At 37.5% G+C, this 17,700-nt stretch overlaps 1 protein-coding gene across 1 annotated transcript in view; it reads right to left on the bottom strand.

The window, feature by feature from the left end:
* The window catches only part of ERICH2 (glutamate rich 2), a 100,253-nt gene extending 88,412 nt beyond the window's left edge, over nucleotides 1-11,841 (bottom strand). Inside the window, exons 1-4 of the mRNA XM_037523513.2 lie at nucleotides 11,719-11,841; nucleotides 9,837-9,943; nucleotides 9,416-9,462; nucleotides 4,245-4,338 (exon numbers count right to left, since the gene is read on the bottom strand). The gene's annotated coding sequence lies outside the window, so the exon portion shown is untranslated. The remainder of the gene's footprint in view (nucleotides 1-4,244; nucleotides 4,339-9,415; nucleotides 9,463-9,836; nucleotides 9,944-11,718) is intronic.
* Nucleotides 11,842-17,700: the final 5,859 nt, after the last annotated feature.

Genomic DNA, 17,700 nt, shown 5'->3' with positions numbered 1-17,700 from the left:
GGGGAGGGGTCAGAGATTTTCATGTTTGTTTTTATCTATGTGTTTACTGGCAGATTCCCAAGGCAGTGCTTAATACGTAGTAGGAGTTTGATAAAGATTCACTCAATTGATGAATACAATGAGATAAATTTATTTTGGAAAAGTGTTACATAAATGGGAAGGAGTATATTCTAAGTTGTTATAAAACCCAAGTCTTTGTCACACCATGACAGTGTACAAAATAAAGATCTGCTAAATATTTCCTGATTAAGTGAATATTTTGTTTGAATTCTGGTGAATTCTCAGAACAGATTACACCATCCCTGTTAAAATAATTGACTCAAAATATAGTCCAAAGTCTAATACTAATGCTAGTTTTGATTTACACATTGGACTGATGTCCTGCTATTTATTCTTCATTCATATAGCTAAACAGGGATTGACTTACCACACAGTAATGTACATGATTAAGAGTTCTCTATGCCCTTTCTGCCCACTTGGAGACTACTTTCCTTTCTCAGGAGGAAATGTTTTCTATTTGCATTTAAATATTTTCCCATATAGGCTTTATATTTTGCATGACTTAAAATATTCATCATTTATAGATAGCCTGTTGATTTAAATCTCTTTCTAGTATTTCCCCCTTCAGTTGTTTACCATTAGCTGAGGCTGAATTAGTTCCTCCACTTAGCAGGAGACTTTCCCTGGCAATGTGTGATGTTTGTCTTAGCATCAACATATATTTTCCATATAGTCAAGAAGGAAGCAGAAAAAACTGTGGATCAGGATTTAACATATGTTCTTATATGCTCTTTCATTTATCCTTCCCCTTTATTTTGGTGTATTTTATTAATTTTTTTATTTTAAAGAATTATAAAATAAAATAATTTATTTTAAAGAATTTTTGTAAGATTTTTATGTTATTTGTTCTTGTGTAGAAGAACTGGAGTGTAGGCCAGAGGTGTGTGAGTGTGGGGGTGTGTGTGAGAGGGTTCACCAGAGACAGAGTGAGGAGAAGAACAGGCAGATCTACTGAAATGCACTGCTGAGGGGGCTAGCGGGGGAGACAGGAGAGGTCTGCTGTGCCATGTGGGTCAGCTCCCTGGCCAGGGATCCAACTTGTGCTGCAGTGGTGGCTGATAGCTTCATAGTGCTGAGGATTAACCCCTTGTGTCACCAGGGAGGCTCTTCAGGGATAAATTTTGCCAGTTTTGTTAATCTTTACAGATTGAAGGTAATATATGTTTAAATAGTAAAGAAATGTTTACAACAAAATGTAAATATTTTATCCTTTCTGCTTTTATCTTTTCAGTGACATTTTCTTAGCCTTGAGTTAATGCTTAGTCCTGGCTCTGAATCTGATGGCTCTGAATCTGACCTTTAGTCTTTGTTGTGGTCACTGATGCAGTTACTTCGTAGTTTTTGGTGCTAGGTCTATGTCGCAGGAAGGAAGAAGAGAGGGATGAAGAGTGGGGAGAGAGAGGGAATTTGGAGAGAAGGAAGGAGGGGAGAAAGATACTCATTCCAAGGTAAATTTTTGTCACTTGAGATGGTACTTTAAGGAATTGAGTGACAATAAACCCCATTCTAATATTTTCCACACTTGCTTAAACCAGTGTTTCAGTTCACTTAAAGAATGTAAATACACTTAAAATGTAAATTTAACCAGGGGTTTTCATATTAGTTTGCTCATGGGAATCACTTGGAATAAAGACCTTTTCCCTCACCCGCCTCCAGAGCTTCTGACCCTCTAGGTCCGGCGGGCCCAAAAAAACACTGGCTTCAGCAAGCTCCCCAGATGGCTTTGATGTATTGAGCCAGGAGGCACTTGGAGATACCCTGGTTTAGCAACTGCTATTCTGATGGCTCTTGGGTTGAGTTAGGCACCAGGAATCTCCTTCGATTTCTTTCATTTTTGGAAGGAAAAAGTTATTTCTCGACCCCAACAAGTCTCTCTGTCCTCTGGAGGTGCAGGCTGCTAGGTTTCTGTGACCCTCTTATCCCTTTCATTTATTCTCATGACTTTCACACATTCTTTCCCTAAACCTCACCGCCGAATAGCTATGTGATATTTTTGCAGCATATATTGATTTCACATCCCTTTAGATTCTCCTTCTATCAATCCAGCTTATCTTTCATTACCTTTGCTGAACTATGATATAAATCTTCCAACTGACCTCATTGTCTCTCTCTTCTCCCCTTCACACTACAGCCTACAAATTCTTCCCAAATCCCAACTCTGTTCATGGCATTCATTCCTCTGAACAAAAATCTCCAGTGGTTTTGCCTTGCTCTTCTTATATTCTTAAATTGAGTACGATATCCTTAGCACAGTTTTCAAGGTCCTTCATAATCAACTGCCGAAGTTTTATGACTTACTTTATGTTCTAGCCAAACCAGAACAAGACCTGAATGTTCCTCCTGCTATAGTGTGACTAGACTTTTCCAGGACACTCCTGGTGTCCCAGTTGCACAAGGGCACTTGGAATGGGGTTGGGAAGGGAGAGGGCCTCTTTCTTTAATTCCCACAGTCCTTGTGTCTCACTTTATAGAAGCCAGTTTGTCCTACCTTTGCTCTACCCACTAGTCAAGATTCAGGTTAAATACTGATTCCTTAACGAAACATTCTTTTATGCTCCCTCCTCTGATTTATTTTCTCTGCCATTTCCTACTGTAAATATCCACGCATGTGCCATATCTCCCCCTCTATATTGTAAGCACCGAAATGAACTCAATGATAGTGTATTAAAAGAGTAGTATCTGGAGATTAGTCATGAATTGTGGAAAAACAATTTACTTAAATGTATTGAATCATACATCTTAAAACTGAATTGTATGGTATCTCAATAAAGCTAGTATAAAAATAATAGTTCAAATAATGACACTTCTAAATTTGATTTACTTAAAAGTAATTTTAAGCAGGACAGGTTGCATGTTACATGGCAGATATAGCATGTATATATTTGTATCTTCTATTTTCTGAGAGTGCAGTTATATGATGATAAAGAAGAACTAAAAAGAACAAACTCAAAATAATGATGAAAATGGAAGAGGGCATTACGAAGAGAAGAGAGATTTCAACATATTTCTGGGACATGAGAAATGAATAGAAGAAGATACCTGCTTCCAGGAACAAAGGACTAGGTGATTCAAACTGCCCGCTTCTTGAGGTCAAATAGTAAATTAGGACAAAATTTAAAATACATCTGATTAAAGGCATTGAATTTCATGAATGCAGGTTTAGTTTCACATTATAAAACCAGAGTAACTCATTACATTAACAAAATATAGGAGAAAAAAACCATAGGATTATTTAAGTATATAAAGAACCAGCATTTTATAAAAATCAAACATCCACTTATAAGAAAAAAACTTTTTAGGAATAGAAAGAATCAGTGAATATCATGATTAATACTAAAATATTGAAAAGATTTCCTTTCATTAGGAAAAAGAGTGTCGACTATTAACCTTCCTAATCAGTTCTGTACCGGAAATCTTAGGCCAATGGGAAAGATTGATTACAAAAACAGTTCCAATCCTTCTCTCTCATTTATATGCCCTTTGCAATGTAAATTACTTTGCATCCCCTCCCACAAAAGATGTACTCTATTTATCCAGCTCTTCATTCTGAGCTGGCTTTGTGTTTTGCTTTGGTTAACAGAAAAAATATGGTGGAATTGACAATGTGCCAGTTCTGAGCAGCAAGACACACCTCTCTCCCTGCCCCTCTCTTCCCCTTTATTTCCTCCCCATCTATACTAGTGATCCTGCCACTGCCTTTGGGGATAATAGCCAGTTGGAGGATGAAACCATGTAGACCAGAACTGAGTTAGCTGTCCCTGATATGGCCCTAGACATGTGAGATATTCAGACATATTAGCAAAGTTGCTTAGCTGAACATGAGTCCAGGCAAGGCTAGCTCAAATCAGCAGAAATAGCTAATCCATAGGCTTGTGAGAAACGTGATTGATTTGGGATGGTTTTTAATGTATCAATAGATAACTAATATAAGAAGAGAAGCAAGGTATAAATAATGAAAGGGAAGAAAAAAATCTATGGTTATTTGCAGAGGTGTAATTGTTTATGTACATAATGCAAAGATATCTCTAATAACTTTGCTGGGATGAATGAATAAACTTAGCCAAGTTGATGGACCTCAAATGCAATGCAAAATATTGTTTTCATAAAACAGCATGTCTAGTCTGTTCAGGGTGCTATACCAGAATGCCATAAAGTGGGAAACTTAAACAACAAATATTTCTTACAGTTCTGGAGTCTAGGAAGTCTAAGATCAAGGCAGTGGTAGATTCAATGTCTGGTGACGGGGAGCTTCCTGCTTCATAGATAGTGGTCTTTTTCCTGTAGTGGAAGGGACAAATGAGCTGTGTAGGATCTCTCCTATGAGGGTATAGTCACATTCATGAAGGTTCTATCCTCATGACATATTCACTTTCCCAAAGCCCCACATCCAAATACCAACACATTAGAGAATAGGTTTCAGTATATGAATTTTGGGGGAACACAAATGTTCAATCTATAGCAGGCAATGAATAGAAAATAAAAAGTAAAAGGCAACTTTTAAATAACAAGTTATCTGTGGTACACAGGAATATAACTGATAAAATACATGTAAGACTTCTCATGTAGAATTGTAAATCATTTTTGAGAGGAATAACTAAATTAATAGAAAAATAGAACTGTTCATGGATCAAACAAATCAATATTATGAACATGACAATTCCTTCCAAATTGACATAGATTAAAGATGATTCCAAAGAAATCTTGTTTTCTTTATAAAGACATTGACTATTTGATTCTAAAAATATGCAAAAATCCTGGACTTATCAGAGGTTTCTTGGGGAAGAAAATTAATGTTGGAGGACTTGATCTGCCATGTACTTTTTACAAAAGTAAAGTATTTAATTTCAAGACAAAGAATAATAAACAGATCAATGGAACAGAATAGAGAATCTAGACACATATTAATAAACACTTGATTTCTATAAGTGGTTGGATTTTTGAGCAGTAGGAAAAGGATGGCTATTTCATTAAATGGGGATGGGGCCACTGACTATTCATGCAGAAAACACAAAAATTGACCCTTACTACATACCATTTGTAAAACAAATTCTGGGTAAATATCTAGATATGAAAATACAAGATTAATTCTTCCAGAAGATCCTAAAGGCAAAGTATCTTTATGACATTTGGGGAGGGCAAGATTTCTTAACAGGTCATAAATCAGTACTATCAAAAAGTAAAAGTTTGGTAAGTTCTATTACTTATAGTTACAAACTTTTTTTCATCAAAAAGAACTTTAAGACACTGGAAGGGCAAACCACCTAGTGGAGAAAATATTTGCAATATATGACAGTATATAATACATTTCTTCAAATTTAAAAAACAACATTTTGCCCATTTGAAAAGGCATATTATAAAGTATCTAAATGACCATTAAACACATAAAATGCATTCAATATCAACTATTAAATAGCAATATGTAAGCTATAATCACAGTGGGGTTCTACCATACATACATCAGAGTATCTACATGAAGAAGACTGGTAATAGCAAAAGTTGTTGAGAATGCACAACAATGGGTGCCAACAGAAATGCATGCAAATATACACTGAGACATATTCAACAACATTCACAGCAGCAATTTCCAAAATATTCCCAAATAGGAAATCATTCATATTTGTCTATCAAAATTAGACTGGCTAAATCAATTATGGCATATTCTTATACTAGAATACTATACAGTCATGAAAGTGAATGAACTACATTTACAATGCATAATGTAGATGAATCTCACAAATACTACATAAGATAAACAAGACCCCTCAAAATGAAATACTACATGATTCAATTTATTTAAAGTTTCCAAATGGGCCTCCCTGGTGGTGCAGGGGTTAAACAGCGCTATCAAGCTATCACCCACCAGCCACTGCAGCAGGAGTTCAATCCCCAGTCAGCCAGGGAGCTGGCCCACATGGCTTGGCAGACCTCTCCTGTCTCAACCACTGCTCCCCTCAGCAGTGTATTTCAGAAGATCTGCCTGTTCTGCTCCCCACTCTGTCTCTGGTGAATCCTTTCATACCCCCATACTTCTGGCCTGTACCCCAGTTCTTATATGCATAAATAATAAACCTTTAAAAAAAGAAATTTTACAAAGTAGATGAAAGCATATCTGTAGATGAGCCAAAACAAAGGAAGAAACAGCAGCGCAAAGTTTCAAAATATTGTTTTATTCTCAGCATTATTTCTACTTTGTCCAGGATCAGTTGTTCTATTGGTCTTGACATTATCATTCAATCTGTTGGTTTTCTTCATGCCAGGTATCCTCTAGAAATACTATTTAAAATCAATGGCATAAAAATAGGTGTTTAAACAATTTAAAGTTTAGAAGGCAATCAACAAAAACTTAAACATAAAATTGTAAGCACTGAAAGAAGACAGAGGGGAGGGAGAATTGAGATAAATGCATATCTTTTATGAGGGGGAGAATAGATATTATCTAAAGTGATAACTCAACAATGTATAAAATTATAAAAATCAAGAATATATAAAATATTTGGAGATATGATAGAAACCACGTAAAGAATTAAAATTAGAAATAATTTAAAAATGGTTACTAAGATAGTATGATCCTACTAGGGACACAAAGAAGATTGCTTTCCACTATAAACCCTTGGGGTTATTTGATTTTTATTTTTGCCATGTGCATACTACTTTGATAAATCTAATAAGACACATAAGAAATTCTAGGTCACATCATTCTCATTTACTGGATTTAAGAATTGCTTTTTTGGATTTATGGCATTATGACTAACCCAAAAATAATATCTATAGTCTGCTTATCTATGATAAGATGATAGTGAACACTATTTCTAACGTATTGTTAGGAGTTACTGTTGTAACAAAGACTAAATATTGCAGAACTTCTGATATTACAATTACTTCTATTTCCTCTTAAACTTTATACAGTTTCATTTGAAGAAAGGCATGTATACAATTATATTATGGGTTTAAGTGGGAAGTTATGAACACTTCTTTCAACAATTTGAAAAGCAGCAATTATCAAATCAAAAGTAGATGAATCAACGATAAAAGTGAAATTTCCAAAAGCATATATTAATAATAATGTTAAAATACATATGTTTTAGATGTTATCTCCTAAACAGTAAATTTATGTTTTTTTCTGCTCTTCTCGCAAGCCTTATAAACATTACTTTTGGATTAAAGATTTGGAAAAAATCAAGGCTAATTTTTAAAAAAAGTTTTAAGTATAGAATAATTGGCTATATCTATTTCTTTTTCTTATAAAACTATAATTTCTGAGATCTTTAAATTACCTTGTTTCATTATGAATGTTTGTTGAAACTCCCCCTTTAAAATTCTGTAAACAACTCTTTTCTATTTCCTCAAGTTTTTCTCAAAATCTGGGTATTCCCATGTGCACTCCCTGTCAAGTATTTCAAAGTAAGAAAAGTGTTGAGAACCTCTGCTCTAGAGGAAGGATGTTGTAGGGTTTTTACATCACATAGTAATCTTACATATTATTGTGAATGTAGTAGATGCTCAAAAATGTTTATGGTATTGCATCATATTGAGTACTATAATAATGGTATAACATCATTATAACAAGGATAGCTTAACCTTAACTGAAAACGCAGAACTATGGCATAAGAAAAGTGATTAAGCATGTATACTAAATAATTGAAAGAAACTTTCCTGTCAGCTATGTTTGTGTAACTAAGTGAAGTCTCTCCATTCATTCAAGGGTGGGCATTTACTGAATGTTCACTTAGTGCCAGACACTGTGTGAGGCTCTGTGCATACAAATATGGACAAGACAAGGTCCTTCTCCCACAGCCAACCACAGTCTAATGGAGCTCTGTCTGACAGATCCAAATTTTCTTTCTCTTTTACTCCTTTCTTTTAACTGCTAAAGTGACGGAGATAATGGGAATAAAGAGGCAAAGTCTTTATCAGCATAATAGTTGATAAGACAGTGGTTCATTTGACTTATAGAAAAAAACATGAAAGATTTAGATTTCTTCCTTAAACACATTAACTTGGCCTAGGAGACCTTGAGTGCACTCCTTCAGGAGAGGGGCCCTTAGCGATCCCTGACACTGGGAGAGCTAGAGCAGGAAAGGGGAAGGGAGCTTTGGTAGAAAGGGACTCGTCCTGGATTTCTACAAGGATAGATTCTGTGTAGATTGATTTTCGGGGAAAAATAAATAGCATTGTTCACAATTAGCTAATGTCATCACTATTACCTTCTTAGACATTGGGGACACGAATGATAGTTATTGCTAGGGTGGAGATGTGCTTTGTGACATATAGGGATCAATTCATGGGATGAGAAAAGGAGGGACTGCCCAGCTCAGGCTGCACAGCAAGTGTGGGTGTATGATGGAGGCAGAGAAAATGGTTAGGAATTGTTCAGTAAGGCTTCAGCGTAGATCAGGTGCCCAAAAAATGTGACCACATTGCAGTACTTTCTTACTAAATAATAATCAGTTAATTGCCATGATTTTCTCATCCTCAGCAGACTTTGGGGGCAGGAAATACTGCTCAATGCTGAGCAAAAGATGCTCCTTTTGAGGATGAGGAAAAAAAGAAAGGGTGAGCTGATCTGTCTTCCTCAGGGATAGAGTCCACAGGTGACAAAGATTTGTAATATTCATCTTCCCCATCAAGCACTTTGATTTGGCTGCAATAAAGAAAAGAATTATAGCAGAAAAGACACTAGTCATCAGGGCAGCAAAGTTGTGTGAGCACTAGGAACAGAATCAGGTCCCAACACTGGAGGGGGAGGACAGCTTAGGGTAGCTCAGGGTCTTCCAGCACAGAACTGGTGTCTGATCAATAGTCTTTCACTTGTCTATGTCCTTCTGGTTCTTTCTATATGAGAAAGTTCTCCTCTGACATCCTCTAGTTCTCAAACTAGGACCAATTATCTACATCACTGCCACACTCAGTTGAAATGACAGCAATCAAATGAATCACAAACTCTTAAAATCCCTGTGTAACTGCTGGGGGAGCTTTTCCTTTGTGTACCTTTAAGGTTCACGGGTAGGGGAATGGGGTTGGAAGTGGTCTATTTGGGCTGCCTGGAGTGCTCTCATTTGTCAGAGAGTTTGTATAACCTGCTACATGTCTCCCATGATGAGGAAAGTACAATTCCCTGGGATACTTATGAGAAATAACATTTGCCTTTAGGTGCCAATTCCAGCCTTTTTGGACAGAATAGATTCGAGTTTTATATACTTGCTACTGTGAAAAATAGTTTCCAGTGTCAATAATAGTGGCAATATCCCCTCTGCATAGTTTTAGAAGTCTCTGTGGAAAGTTTTGAATTTTCTGTAATATCAGAAAGGACCCCTTCTGTTTACAGTTGCTTAGAACTAAGAAGACAGATATTTACCCAAGTTTTCTTGGCTTCCTCTTGCTCCCTTGATATTCTAGAGTTCCCTGTGGAGAGGGCCAAGAACACACAGTCAAAGCAAAGCAGCAAGTCGTTAATTTTTAATTCAAAGTGATTTTGTGTTGAATGCAAGCAGATGCTGATAATATCAGAAGTCACAGCATAATTTTTTTGATCAAAGGGCTCAAGTGAGCCTGATGAAGCATGCATCTTGCTCGTCTTTGATAAACCACATCAATTATTCACCGTGAAGGCAGACATCCTGACATGAAAGCAACAGATAAAGAGCCTAAGCACATGTTCAAGACGAGAGCATAAGAGAGTGGGGGTGGGGCTGGAGGGGCTGGAACAGGTATTAATAACAGAATTATTAACTGGAAACAAAGCTGGCGAAGCAGCTTTATGGCCACTTTGAACTCACATTTAGCTGGTTATAGTATACAGTGTCCTCGGGGCTACTCAACATTTTAGGCTGCTGACATCTTCGGCGAGGTGTTCTCTGCTTCTGTGCAAGACCATTTTCTGAACCTGCAACAAGACAGCAAAACTTTATTGTAAACTAACTGAGGTGTTGGGAAAATTAAGTGAAAAATTGCTCTCTATATAAATGCATTTAGTAGAGACTGTGTCCCACTTTAAAGGGCACATTAAACTTTGCTGATATTAGGAGAAATGACATCCAGCTCCCCCCCACACACCCACACACATGCAGGAATTGCTAAGTGTAAACAAGGGGTCATTGTAACTTTGCCTTCATCTTTCTTATCTGAATCAGCAGTCAAGAGTGACAGAAAGCAAATTGGTTTGTCCACTGTGGTGAAGTAGAGGTTGGTGGTCAGCTTTGTAGAACAGAGTGAGTGCCCCTTTAGTGGGATACTGAGGACAATGAAGGCAATCTGGGATAGTGTGCACCATATCCTACAGTGAGAGTTCAAAGACATCTGGAACACACACACTCTTGGGTAGATGAGAAGCAAACTTTTTGGTGGGATATATTTTAGAGAGGAAAATGGCTTGAGCTAGTATTTACTGAAATGCTTTGAACAATGTCATTGATCCGTGCAATCTCTGGAGGTAGAGGAAGGAGAAAGGAAAAGGATTGCATGATTTCATGGAGCACCTCTCCGTGTTAGTCCTTATTTCAGAACCCTGGACCAGGAGTACACTGGGGCCTCTCTGGTGGCACAAGGGGTTAAACACAGCGCTGTGAAGCTATCCGCAGCCTCTGCAGCATGAGTTTGATGCCCAGCAGACCAGGGAGCTACCCACATGGTGTGGCAGTCCTCTCCTGTCTTGCCCACTGATCCCCTCAGCAGTGTATTTGTCAGTCTGCCTGTTCTGTTCCCCACTCTGTTTCTGGTGAATTCTTTCACTGCCTGCACCTTTGGCCTGTGCTCCAGTTCTTGTGTGAATAAATCTTTTTTTTTTTTTTTTTTTAAAAAAAACCATGTGTCCAATGAAGTCATGATTAATTTCCCTTTCCAGCAGATGCTTTTTTGGTGAAATCTTCTGTCCTTTTGTCACTGTATCTGAATCAGAATTTAGCAGTTCTTAACTTCTTGCCAAAACACACACACACACATACATGTGCACATGCTGCCAAAGAATGTTGTTCATAAACACAGTTTAGAGAAGAGATACCACTTACTGGACCAATTATATCAAAAGCTATTCTCAAAAAAGTTGGAGATTTCTACTATTTAGGGAAATTCTGGGGGAATTTTCTAAGTGAAGAATGATTCAGCAAAGACCATTATGAATAATAAATCATCATTTTCCAAACTATGGGGGTTTGCATTTTTATTTATTTTATTTATTTTTTTTAATAGAGGCATGTTTATTTATTTATTTATTTGTTTGTTTGTTTTGTTTATACATGCACTGGGTACAGTCAGAAGCGCGGGAGGGTGAGAGAATTCACCAGAGCCAGAGCGGGGAGCAGAGCAGGCAGAAGGACCGAAGTACACTGCTGAGGGGAGCAGTGGGCGGCAGGAGAGGTCTGCGCGCCATGTGGGACCCTCCTCCGGTGACCGGGAATAGCCGGGGATCGAACCAGCGCCGCAGAGGCCGCGGGCAGCTTCGCAACCCAGCGCTCAACCGCTGCGCCACCGGGGAGGCCCTGCATTTTTATTTTTCTTGAATTAGAACTTATCTATGTTTTAACAAGACTACTAGAACCACCCAGGATTCAGGAACTGTCCATTCTAAACAGTATTTTAGAGATGGAAACTGAGGCCCCTAAATGTTGAATGACTCATTCCAGATTAAGTGGCAGAGCAGGGACCCAAGGTTAGACCTCTTACCTCCTGTCGTCTTTCTCTCCTTCAAACACTGGTTTACATTGTTTGTATTCTGAAGTATAGGATCTTCTCCTTCCAGTGCTATTACCATAGCACTCCCACCACCAAAGCACCCAGAGTCCACACCACAGTCCATTGTGCCCTCACCCCACTGTGTGCCTGCCCCTCCCTCTTGCTCTCCACCTGTGAACACTTCATTTCTACAGTCAACTTTCAAGGGCTAGTTTCTGAGTTTGGCTTTTGACCCTTTGTCTGGTTCCTCTATATTCCACATATAAGTGACACCTTCCATTATTTGATTTTCTCTTTTTGACTTATTTCTGCTTAGCATAATCCCTTCCTGTTCCATTTACATTAACATGAAACATTTCTTAAATTCAAAGGTCCTAGTAAAAGTAAGCTCCAGGAAAAAATATTAGTATAGCAAAATGATGTTGTTTACAGAGGTCCCAATATAGCCTTAATAGAGCTCCTTTCTACATGTTCAAGAACTCTGTGCAGAGGGCAGGATTCCAGCCTCTTACACAGGCATTGTCTTCAGAGTACAAGGAACCCGAATTGAAATGGTCCTTTCTAATAGTACCAATGTACTCGCCTATTGCCTGCTGTGTGAAGTCCACATTCTGTACTACAGAACATGATGTTTTGAGGGCATTTTGTGTTATCTCCTTTCTGATTTGTAGATTAACAAACAGAAGTTTCTAGAGTGAAGGCTGCTGGTGTGAACATGCACTGGAGATCTGACATGGACTTTCCCTTAGGCTTTCTAATAATACAGGAATTCCAACCTTGGCAATTCAAAGACGGATCTTAAATAGTTTTGGGGTTCAGCTGGAGTTCAGCCCAGTTCAGTTGTTCTTTATATAGTGTTTACACTTGATCATAGGCTTTTATTTATATTCTCAACTGGGAATGCTTAATGTAAGATGTGGTTTTCAACCTTTGTTCTTGACAAATTTACTGTTCCATGTATGGGTATTCTTTTCCTGGTTCTGAGAAGGAATTAAGTCATTAGATAGAGTTTTTCCAAGTTTAACATTACTTGCACAAAAAAATAATGCTTTCTGATCATGTGGTATTTATATTATACTAAAGTCTGGTATAGGCAGCTATCTAACTTCGTATCAAAATTTAAATTTCATTATTTTAACTTTAATATATCCCTATTGCAAAGAATGTTATTGCTTCCAGATACTTTGCTACTGGAATAAATCTGGGTATCACTGACCTATAACTAAGTCTAACAATCACATAAATAATTGGGAAATGAACCATTTTTAAATAAATGTTGTTGGAATAACTTGAAAGCAATATGCAAAAAATATAACTTAAATGCAGAGTTTATAATTTTCATCCTATGTGAAAGGTACTTTGCTGGATATTGTGGGGAAGATAAATGGAAATTAGACAAAGTCTCTGCCTTCAGTTGAGTAGGGGGCACTGAGTCTTAAGAGATTAAGTGACTTTCTTAAGCCTATAAGCTAATGCTGCAGCACTCAAAATAGATTTTTAAAATTTTAAATCTTTTGCTTTTCTCAATGTATATCTTGGTTCTCACAGACTACAATAAATTCCAGATGAATTATATTGTTCAACATTTTAGGCATTCCCATAAAAACCTTAGAAAGAAATGGACTATCTTAACTGTGGAAGAAGATATTAGTGACAAGGATGGGTTTGATTATATTAAGGTAAAATATTTTATGTGATGTATAGTAACAAAACTAAGATGAGAGAAAGTACAATGGAAAGATAAAAATAACAAAAATATATATACACACAAAATCTATTACCCATAATTTAGAAAGGCTGAGGCAAGAGAAAGATAGAAAAAAATTATATATGTTGAAATATAATTACAAAACGAGATATAGAAGATGTTCAGTCACCCTGATGAAAAGCTTTAAACAATTACTATTACCTTTCTATTAATTGGGATAAATCAAAAGGTCAAAAAACAAATGGGAAGGGTCCCAGGGATACAAGTCCTTATTCACCACCTCTTTGGAACTTCAAACTTGACAATAAGGAACAAAAGCTAAGCAACCTGTTTCAAGGAACACGCTCCAGTGAGATAAACCAAAAGAAAATGCCTGCAGGGATGGATATGATAATGCTTTTTGAAGCAGGAAAAAACTAGAAACATGAGAAATATTTAATAATTGGGGAGAAGCTAACTCTGAGTTATAAATACGATGCCATAGCATGAAGGCACCAACAAAGTTACTTTGGGTATGGAGTTGATAGCTGAAAGTTCAAAATTCAAAAAAGAAGTAAAATGAAAATAGCATGTTTATTAAATCCAAACTTGTATGCATATTGAGAAATTTATGGTGAGTTTCAAAAATATAAATTTGAAAATTAAAGAAAATCAATGAGGCATGTAGGACAAAAATTCTTTCAAAGAACTTCAAAGAAGAAACTATACAGCTAAAAAGACTAAATCTGTAAATCGCAGCGTGGAAGCTTGAACCCCTGTCTTGTGGCTTTTGAACCAATCATTTACTTACAAGAGATAAAAAGTAACATGATTATCTGACAATCATCTAGCTCATTTGACTAGTTTATATAGAGACACTGGGTATTCAAGTTTGTAGACACACATTAGAACACGGGTTATTTGAAGACAATGAAGTTCATATTCTGAAAGTGGCCTATTTCTACCTAATATACATGTTTGTAAGCTAGGACAAACCCTAGTTTGTGATACTACTATATGGTACAATGGTACTCTTAAAAGGTGTTTATGTTATGAATACCAGTTTGCATTTAACATAGGTCTCTCTCAAGAATCCCAGCACCTTGACCCCACCTATCCCTCCACACCACCTACACCTTATGATTTCATATTTGAGATCTTGGTCACATCCTTCTCTTTTGAACTGTCACAGGACTTAATAATAAAAGAGATGAATTTGTCAGAAAATGGAGGAAATTTGGATGAAGTTTCAGGAGCACTAGGTGATAAACACTCTTTACTCTCTTGCTCCAGATCATCACACTTTATAACTGGCTAAGTTCTTGGTAAGGGACAAATAGTTAAATTTAGTTGATAGCTTTGTTACATAACTTCAAACAATTGGTTTGAAAATGTAATATTTCAGTTCTCTTATTGAACATGCAGGTATATTCAAGCTGGAGTTGCTAGATCAAACATAGGTCAGCCAGTTAAACTGGAATTTAAGATAAACAGTACCTTTCAAGTATGTTCTGTGCAATATTTGGGACATCCTTATATTAAAAAGTGGTTATTTACTTGAAATTCAAATCCAGCTGGATATCCTGTATTTTATTTATTTATTTTTTGGTGGTACCCTCGCCGGCGGCTGGGGAACGAACCGGCGCTGCAGAGGCTGCGGGCAGCCTCGCAGCCCAGTGCTCAACCGCTGCGCCACCAGGGGAGGCCCAATATCCTGTATTTTTATTTGTTAAATCTGACAATGCCCATTCTGACATCATTTTAAGTCACAATGGAGGCATTCTGTCTTCTCCCAGGGTCTCAGAGATGAGAAAGGAAATGATTTTCTTTACTGCATTTGCTGAGTTATAACTGTTTTGGCTACAAAGAGTACATCCCTAAAAGGTTCCCTAACACTTAATGTTTCACTTTTATTACCGATTATAGATGTGCCAGTTTTGGTAAATTTTCTGGCAGGATTGAACGGAGGGAAGAACTGCAAGGGAGGGCAGGATGGGGCATGCAGCCCAAATATTGCCCAGGTTGGTGGGGCAGTATGGATTCTAGGTACCTGTGGAATAGAGAGGTAGTGAGCAAAGTTCCTGGAAGGAAAGGAAGTGAGCACTCTGGAGACAGAGTCCCCTATATCCTCCTCAGGAGGCATGGGTACTTTCTGAGTAGTATGCCTGCTGCTCTGATTGCCATTTTGTGGATGAGGCATGCCCGGGGTCACTTGCCAAGTAAAACATCCCATTGAAGCAAATAGTGTTTGGTGCACTAGATTTACAGATGGCAAGTCCCATATGGGGTTAGGAGATACACCCTTGGGGCATTTAAATAGAATTAAAGTAGTGCAATTAATTTACAGAGTGCTGAAAACTCTGTGCATAAAGGGAGGTACATCTTTTCTCTGACCAAAGTTCTCAGGGCATTTGGAGGTGACAAAAGCCCAGCTGTCAGCTGCATAATCTTTTTCATCAGTGATGTCTGGTCATGCTGCATGGTCCTCCAGTGGACACATAGATGAAACAGCTTCCAACAAATGACCTGTCTTTTCTGACTCTGTGCTTCTTCCCCTTACCATATCACTTGCATGTAGCTAACTGCATTTTGCAAAGTATTTTTTTTCTTTAGTTCATCTTATTTTTGGAAGAATAAAACCCCCCCAAAGAGAGAACAGAGGCATAGAGAGATTGAGAGATCATGCAGCAAGTTAGAGCAAAATCCAACTGAGGGTCATTTTTCTTACACTATACCACTTTTTAACTTTTTCAAAATCCCAATGCCCCAACAGGACCTAGACACTGATATTTTTGAAAAACTTTTTCCCTTAGATAGTTCTAGTGTGCAGTCATATTAAATCTTTCTTTCCCAATAAAAACTACATTGGCAGAAAGTCTCCAAAAATTTGCAGTACCTTAAAAATGCAGACTATGGAAGAATCTTCTCACTATGTATAAACTGTTTGCTCCTAAAATACCCTGAGGTAAAGAGTAGTTCAGGGATGTCCAAACACCTCTCAAAGAGTATGAGGAGAGAAATTGTGCCCTACAAGTTAGAGTTTCAAACTTAAGTCATGACATAAAGGAGGAAAAAACTTCTGTGGATTGGTTACTTGCTTTATATCTGGGGGGTCTGAGTGCTCAGACTAGAACTTGGATCTTTTGATTTATTGATAAATTTTTGAGGTGTATATTATGGCTTCTATGGTGATGTTTGTTCTTTCACTGACACATGCTTGTAAATTTTCACCTCAGCATGTCCAACTTTAGGAGGGACTTAGGAATTCAGTGTGCTTTTGCAAAACACATACATACACACACACACACACACACACGCACATACACACACAAGCAGAAAGAGATTTTCTCCTGGGGTGCATGTAATTCAGATCTTCCTTTCTAAGATGAAAGGAATGCTACAAATTTTCCCAGTTGCCATGTTATGTCATGAACAATTTTCTTCAAAATTGCAAAATTGCTACAAAGAAAACATCCCTAAGTTAAATTAGTGCCTGTGGAAGACGGTAGAGTTATAAATTGTCTATGTGGAATTTTCTACTTATTAGTTAGGGAAGTGGTAATAACTTCCCTTGAAACCATGTCATAGCCCAGGGCTTGGTGTACACTTAACAAATAATGAATGAATGGTGACTATTCACCATTCTTGTTAAGATCTGTTTCATCCATGTGGCCTATTCTTTGCTTCCAGCTGTCAACTGGGATATTATTGTCAAGGCTTCCAACAGGAAGAGGGCCTTCCCTATCAAGACACCTCTGGGGAACCTTCTACCAAAGAAGGAGATGGCGTCAGCTTCTTACAAACCAGTTTGTTAGTATTTTTTTCTTAATATCTTTTCAATATTTTTCCAGGAATACTCACTTTTTTAACAACAGCAGTCATTTATCTAATTTGTTATTTGTTAAGTTTATATATATATATAGTTTTAATACTTTCTTTCTTTAAAGATTTATTTATTTATGCATACAAGAACTGGGGTACAGGCAGAGGTGCAGGGGGTGGGGGTATGAGAGGATCCATCAGAGGCAGAATGGGAAACAGAACAGGCAGGCTGACTGAAATACACTGCAGAGAGGAGCAGCGGGGGAGACAGGAGAGGTCTGCGACGCCATGTGGATCACTCCCCTGGCCAGCTGGGGATTGAACTCAGTGCTGCAGAGGTGGCGGATAGTTTCAGAGTGCTGCATCTTAACCCCTTGTGCCACCAGGGAGGTCCTTAAATTGTTAACCTTATATTTAATAATATTTTGTCATAATAACTTGCTTTAAAAATAGTAACTTTCTGT

The sequence above is a fragment of the Talpa occidentalis genome, unplaced genomic scaffold (assembly GCF_014898055.3).
Source record: "Talpa occidentalis isolate TD23 unplaced genomic scaffold, MPIMG_talOcc4v2.1 talOcc4.3, whole genome shotgun sequence".
NCBI classification, from domain to species: Eukaryota; Metazoa; Chordata; class Mammalia; order Eulipotyphla; family Talpidae; genus Talpa; species Talpa occidentalis.
The sequence above is the reverse complement of the archived record's forward strand: the minus strand, read 5'-3'. Positions and strand labels throughout refer to the sequence as shown.